The following is a 6,061-nucleotide window of genomic DNA, read 5'->3' as shown; positions in this document are numbered from 1 at the left end:
TTCTTAGTGTTTTATTTTGCAAATGATTTTTCTATTATCGATACTAAATTTCTCTAAGTTGTTTAGTCTTTTTTTTTTTAATTTTGTATGCATCCTCCTAGCTCAATGATGATGTCCCTCCCACACAGAAATTTCACTCCAGGTTTCTAGACCCTATTGGACCCAGGCTTACTGGCCCTGCCTTCCTGTATTGCAGATATCATATTTTGAAAAAACTTTTCTACCCTGAATGCCCACTCTTCATAAATCAGTGTACTCCTTAAAAACATCCTGTTAATTTGGTATAGTTCTTCAATTTCAAATACCCTTTCTGAAACTCTGTCTAGTGAATCTCAGTTCATAAATCTCCAATTTCTAAATTTCTATTTCAGACCTTCCACACAAAAAGTCAAGATACACCTGTAAATAGTGCTATCATTACATACAATTATGTTAGGAACATATTCATGTCTTAGGCTTCCATAGAAAATAAAAATAAATATACATATTTCTTCCCTGCGGCATTTTTATTACCCTTTATTCACTCTACTACACATTAGTCTTGGACCTCCTTAATGGAAGCAATTTACATACTCTTGCTTACCTTGTCATCCTCTTTGATTTTTCTTTTCCTCATTGGCATAACCACTATTGGCGGTATTACTAGATTAGGCTTGTTTTGCTTTTCACTACTTCTAACATGAGATATTAATTCTACCAATATTATATCTTTCAATTCTATGTAGTTTCAAAACTTTTCCTGATAATAAATTTGAGTACAAACTGTTTATTTTTCAGAGTGTCTATTTAAAATAGAAATTAGTACCTTGTAGAAACCAACGCTTAATAACTACAAAAGGCTACCCATCAATTAGCATGAGATGGTATTTTTAAACCCAACTTTCTAGCCCCATCCAGCCACAGTACATCTTTCCTGAAGCAGCACTAACCTTTCCTGCATTCTCCAGGTGAACTCGAATTTGTGTTGCTCTGATGCTCAGCTCTCCTGCGATTCAAAACCCTTCAATTAGCTTCGCATTTGGTGTGCTGCTCTTCAAGTTATGCAGTGGCTCTTGGTGCTCATTAGTGTAAATTTCTACTCAAATGGATCTATGTATTCTTGCAATTCTGATATAAGAAAAAGAAATCACATGTTTAATTCTCAATCTCTGTCTCTCTCTACTTTTACTGTTTTTAATTTGGAATAAATGTTTCATTAAAGTAACATACAATCATAATTGGAAGAGTCCAACATGGTAAGATCAAAACATGAAATGTGAGGAATGAGTGTATGGGAATAACCTAGTTTGGATCAAAATTTGAAGATTTGCTGGATAACAAATATATATATTTTCTTTTTTATTAGATATTTTCTTTATTTACATATCAAATGTTTCCCCTTTCCTAGTTTTGCCTCCAAAATCCCCTATCCCCTCTCCTCCTCCCACTGCTCCCCAACCCACACCCTCCTGCTTCCCAGCCCTTGCATTCCCCTAAACTGGGGCATAGAACTTTCACAGGGCCTCTCCTCCCATTGATGACTGACTAGGCCATTCTCTCCAACTTACGCAGTTAGAGTCATGAGTCCCACCATGCATTTTCTTTGATTGGTGGTTTAGTCCCAGGGAACTCTGGGGGTATTGGTTATTTCATATTGTTGTTCCTCCTACAGGGCTGCAATCCCCTTCAACTCCTTGGGTACTTTCTCTACTGCCCATGCTTCTTCCAATGGATGGCTGTGAGCATCCACTTTTGTATTAGTTAGGCACTGGCAGAGCCTCTTAGGAGACAGCTTTATCAGGCTCCTGTCAGCTAGCTTTTGTTGGCATCTGCAATAGTGTCTGGGTTTGGTGGTTGTTTATGGGATGGATTCCCAGGTGAGGCAGTCTCTGGATGGTCATTCTTTCAGTTTCTGTTATGAACTTTATATCTATAACTCCTTCCATGGGAATTTTGTTCCACCTTCTAAGAAGGATAGAAGTATCCACACTTTGGTCTTCCTTCTTCTTGAGTTTCATGTGTTTTGCAAATGGTATCTTGGATAATGTGAGCTTCTGGACTAATATCCACTTATCAGTGAGTGTATATCATGTATGTTCTTTTGTGATTGGGTTATCTCATTTAGGAGGATATCCTCCAGATTCATCCATTTGTCTAAGAATTTCATAAATTCATTGTTTTTAATAGCTACAGAGTACTATAGTTTATAAATGTAAAACATTTTCTGTTTCCATTCCTCTGTTGAGGGACATCTGAGTTCTTTCCAGCTTCTGGCTATTATACGTAAGTCTGCTATGAACATAATGGACAGTGATGGACAGGTAGATCAATGGAATAGAATTGAAGAACCAAAAATGAACCCACACACCTATGGTCACTAGGTATTTGAAAAAGGAAATAAAACCATCCAGTGGAAAAAAGACAGCATTTTTGACAAATGGTGCTGGCTCAACTGGTGGTTATCATGTAGAAAAATGCAAATTGATCCATTCTTATTTCATTTTACAAAGCTTAAGTCTAGGTGGATCAAGAAACTCCACATAAAACAAGATACACTGAAATGTATAGAGGAGAAAGTGAGGAAGAGCCTCGAGGATATAGGCACAGGGTAAAAAAAATCCTGAACAGAACACCAATCACTTGTGCTGTAAGATCAAGAATCAACAAATGGGACCTCATACAATTGCAAAGGTTCAGTAAGGCAAAGGACACTGTCAATAATAGCAAAAGGCAACCAACAGACTTGGAAAATATCTTTTCCAATCCTAAGTCTGATAGAGGGCTAATATCCAATGTAAACAAAGAAGTCAAGAAGTTAGACTCCAGAAAACCAAATAACCCTATTAAAAAATGGGCTAAACAAAGAATTTTCAACTGAGGGATGCCAAGTGGCTGAGAAGCACCTAAAAAAAATGCTCAACTAAGAAGTAACATACTCCAAATAATATCTATCTTCCTGCTTGATGGTTTATAATCAAAGTCTTATTTCCAGTTACAGCATATGGTATAGCTGAAAGAAAATCACTGTATTGCAAAGAACTATGTAGACTTGCATCAGGCAGAATCATGTTACATGCCCAATATCCTTCCCTTGAAGGTAAACCAGGAAAACCTGGAGTCCAAGCACATGCCAATTTCTCCTACATTTATACTGGGTTTGAGACAGAGAGACAGAAAGATAACTAGCAAGATAACTAGCATGTGCACACAATGAAAGGAATAAGTGATGAAAAGGAAGAATTAATCTAAAGGGCTGAAATGGAAAGAAGAAAGGCTAATGGTACACATGGATCATGAAGAATTTGAGAGCCACAAGGATGGGGGAGGAAAGAATTGGAGTTTGTTTTGGAGAGAATAAAAACAACGTACAATAACGTTTATGAATGAAAATGCCATGGTACACTCCATTTCTTTGTACACTAAATTTAAAAAAAATAAAATGAAAAAAATCACAGGTTAATGAAGTAAACTTTTAAACAGTCAGTGTCAATATTTAAGTGTAAGAAGTCTACTTTAGCTAGTGCAAGAACTACTGAGAAACAAGGAATCAATCCTTGACTAACTGCATAGCACTGACGAGAGAAACATGAGATCATAATGCAGGAGCATTATGGGCAAGAGGTGAGGTCATCCCTAAGGCTAAACAGTGAGTCCAAATATAATGGCCCTGAATGTTATCTCAGAAGACACATGCTTGTAAAATTACATGTAGTTCTCTGCATATACTCATGCTGATGCACAGAAGCAAGAAGGTCATAACTCTCAGATTATGTTCAGTGTTTTTTCTTAATTTTCTATATATCCTGAACTTGCTCATGTTCAACTTCAATTAAAAATAAAATACAACAGTTAAATTTAAAAAATATTTTGTATATTCTCCCTTCATTTCCTGTGAAAATATACCCTAATATTCAACCATTTCTGCTAGAAAGGGATAAATTCCTACACATGCTCATTTATTGAAGAATCTGACAAGCAGCCATTGAATTGTGGAGGTCTTTTCCTTTCCACTCATAAAACACTAGCAAAGTCTATCACCTCAGGAGACAGCAAACAAAGTCAGAAGAAAGATTTCTAATCTACTTCTGGCCTCTAGCTGCAACTCCTATTCTGTTTCCATGGAAATAGAAATAAGATACATAAAATAATAATAAAAGGAAGTGCTTTTGCTTGTGAATTTTTAAAGCTTTTGAATATTTTTCTGTAAAAATATATGGTGACTATTTTCTAGTTAAAATATCAAATAAATAGCAATTAATTTTTAAACTATTTTCATTGTAGAGATGAAATATTTAAAAAAGCATACATGTCTTTTGAAGTTAAAAATTGTGTCATTTATTTCTCAACACAGCCATCAGTTTTAGTGTATTATTTGCAAAGGAACAAAACAGTCACACTGATTTTGGAGATGATATAGACTCAGGACTGAGACAGCATAGATCGTAGATTGGGTAGGAGATGAAGTGATTCTTCTGAAGACAGTGGAACTGCTAAGTAGAACAAGAGAAAGATCATATTTCAGTACAAAGTGAGTCTAAAATGTACAATGGTACCTAAAGCACCGAAGTAAGGAATTTAGAAGCCAGTAGAGGTCTCTGATTGCATTGAGTTGTGCATGCCCTCATCCCATGGCTAAAATATGCCTGGTGTTCTGTTTTGTTTCTTTTTGCATGGTTGTAGAAGAACCATTTGGCATATGATTCCAAGTCTTTCTAGTTCCAGAATGGTTTCTTTTATTTTTCCAAGTCTGTATGACTCATTAAAATCTATGTGATTGTACCAGCTTGCAATCCCACTAGCAATGGAGTAGTGTTCCTCTTTCTCCACATCCTCGCAAGCATCTGCTGTCACCTGAATTTTTGATCTTAGCTATTCTGACGGGTCAGTTACTACCAGAAGATTCAGCAATACCTATTGTAGACATATACCCAGATGTTCTAACTTGTAATAAGGACACATGCTCCACTATGTTCATAGAGGCCTTATTTATAATAGCCAGAAACTGGAAAGAACCCAGATGTCCCTCAACAGAAAAATGGATACAAAAAATGCTGTACATTTATAAAGTATAATACTCTGCAGCTATTAAAAACAATGAATTTATGAAATTCTTAGGCAAATGGTGGATCTGGAGGATATCATCCGGAGTGAGGTAACCCAATCACAAAATAACACACATGATATGCATTCACTGATAAGTGGGTGTTAGTCCAGAAGCTCAGAATACCCAAGATACAATTCACAGACCAAATTAAGGTCAAGAACCACAAAGACCAAAGTGTGGATACTTCAATCCTTCTTATAAGGGGGAACAAACTTCTCATGGAAGGAGTTACAGAAACAAAGTTTGGAGCTGAGATGCAAGTAAAGACTATCCAGAGACTGCCCCACCCAGGGATCCTTCCCATATACAACCACCAAACCCAGACACTATTTCATAGGCCAACAAGATTTTGCTGAAAGGACCCTGATGTAGCTGTCTCTTGTGAGGCTATTCCAGTGCCTGGCAAATACAGAAGTGGATGCTCACAGTCATCTATTGGATGGAACACAGAACCCCCAATGCAGAATCTAGGGAATGTACCCAAGGAGCTAAAGGGGTCTACAACCCTATAGGAGGAACAAAAATATGAACTAACTAGTACCCCCCAGAGCTGTGTCCCTAGTTGCATATGTAGCAGAGGCCTAGTCAACCATCAATGGGATGAGAGGCCCTTGGTCTTGAAAAGATTACAAGTCCCAGTACAGAGGAATGCTAGGAAGCAGGAGTGGGTTGTTGGGGAGCAGGTCTGGGGGAGGGATTAGGGGACTTTTAGGATAGCATTTGAAATGTAAATGTGTTGGGAACAAAATAAAAAGGGGGAGCCCTGGGTCCCTGGAAAAAAAATGGAAGGAAAAAGATGCCCACACCCAGATTTTCCCTATTCTCTGGTCAGTCAGGCGTGGGAGGGTTGCTATCTATCTACCCTATCCACTCATCCCTGGGTGGGCATTTTTCTATTCCACTCTTCAGGGGGTGGTCAAGGGGCAGCCCTGCCTGAGAACCCCACCTCCACCCCTGAGCTACCTTGCTAAAGCCACC

General features: G+C 37.7%; 1 long non-coding RNA gene across 1 annotated transcript in view; it reads right to left on the bottom strand.

Moving 5' to 3' along the window:
* Positions 1-947: 947 nt before the first annotated feature.
* Positions 948-6,061, bottom strand: part of Gm42264 — a 28,189-nt gene continuing 23,075 nt past the window's right edge. The window contains exon 3 of the long non-coding RNA XR_881171.1: positions 948-1,107. This is a non-coding gene — a long non-coding RNA (predicted gene, 42264). The remainder of the gene's footprint in view (positions 1,108-6,061) is intronic.

Source organism: Mus musculus, chromosome 4, assembly GCF_000001635.26.
Source record: "Mus musculus strain C57BL/6J chromosome 4, GRCm38.p6 C57BL/6J".
Lineage (NCBI taxonomy): Eukaryota > Metazoa > Chordata > Mammalia > Rodentia > Muridae > Mus > Mus musculus.
This window is presented reverse-complemented; position numbering and strand designations above follow the sequence as displayed.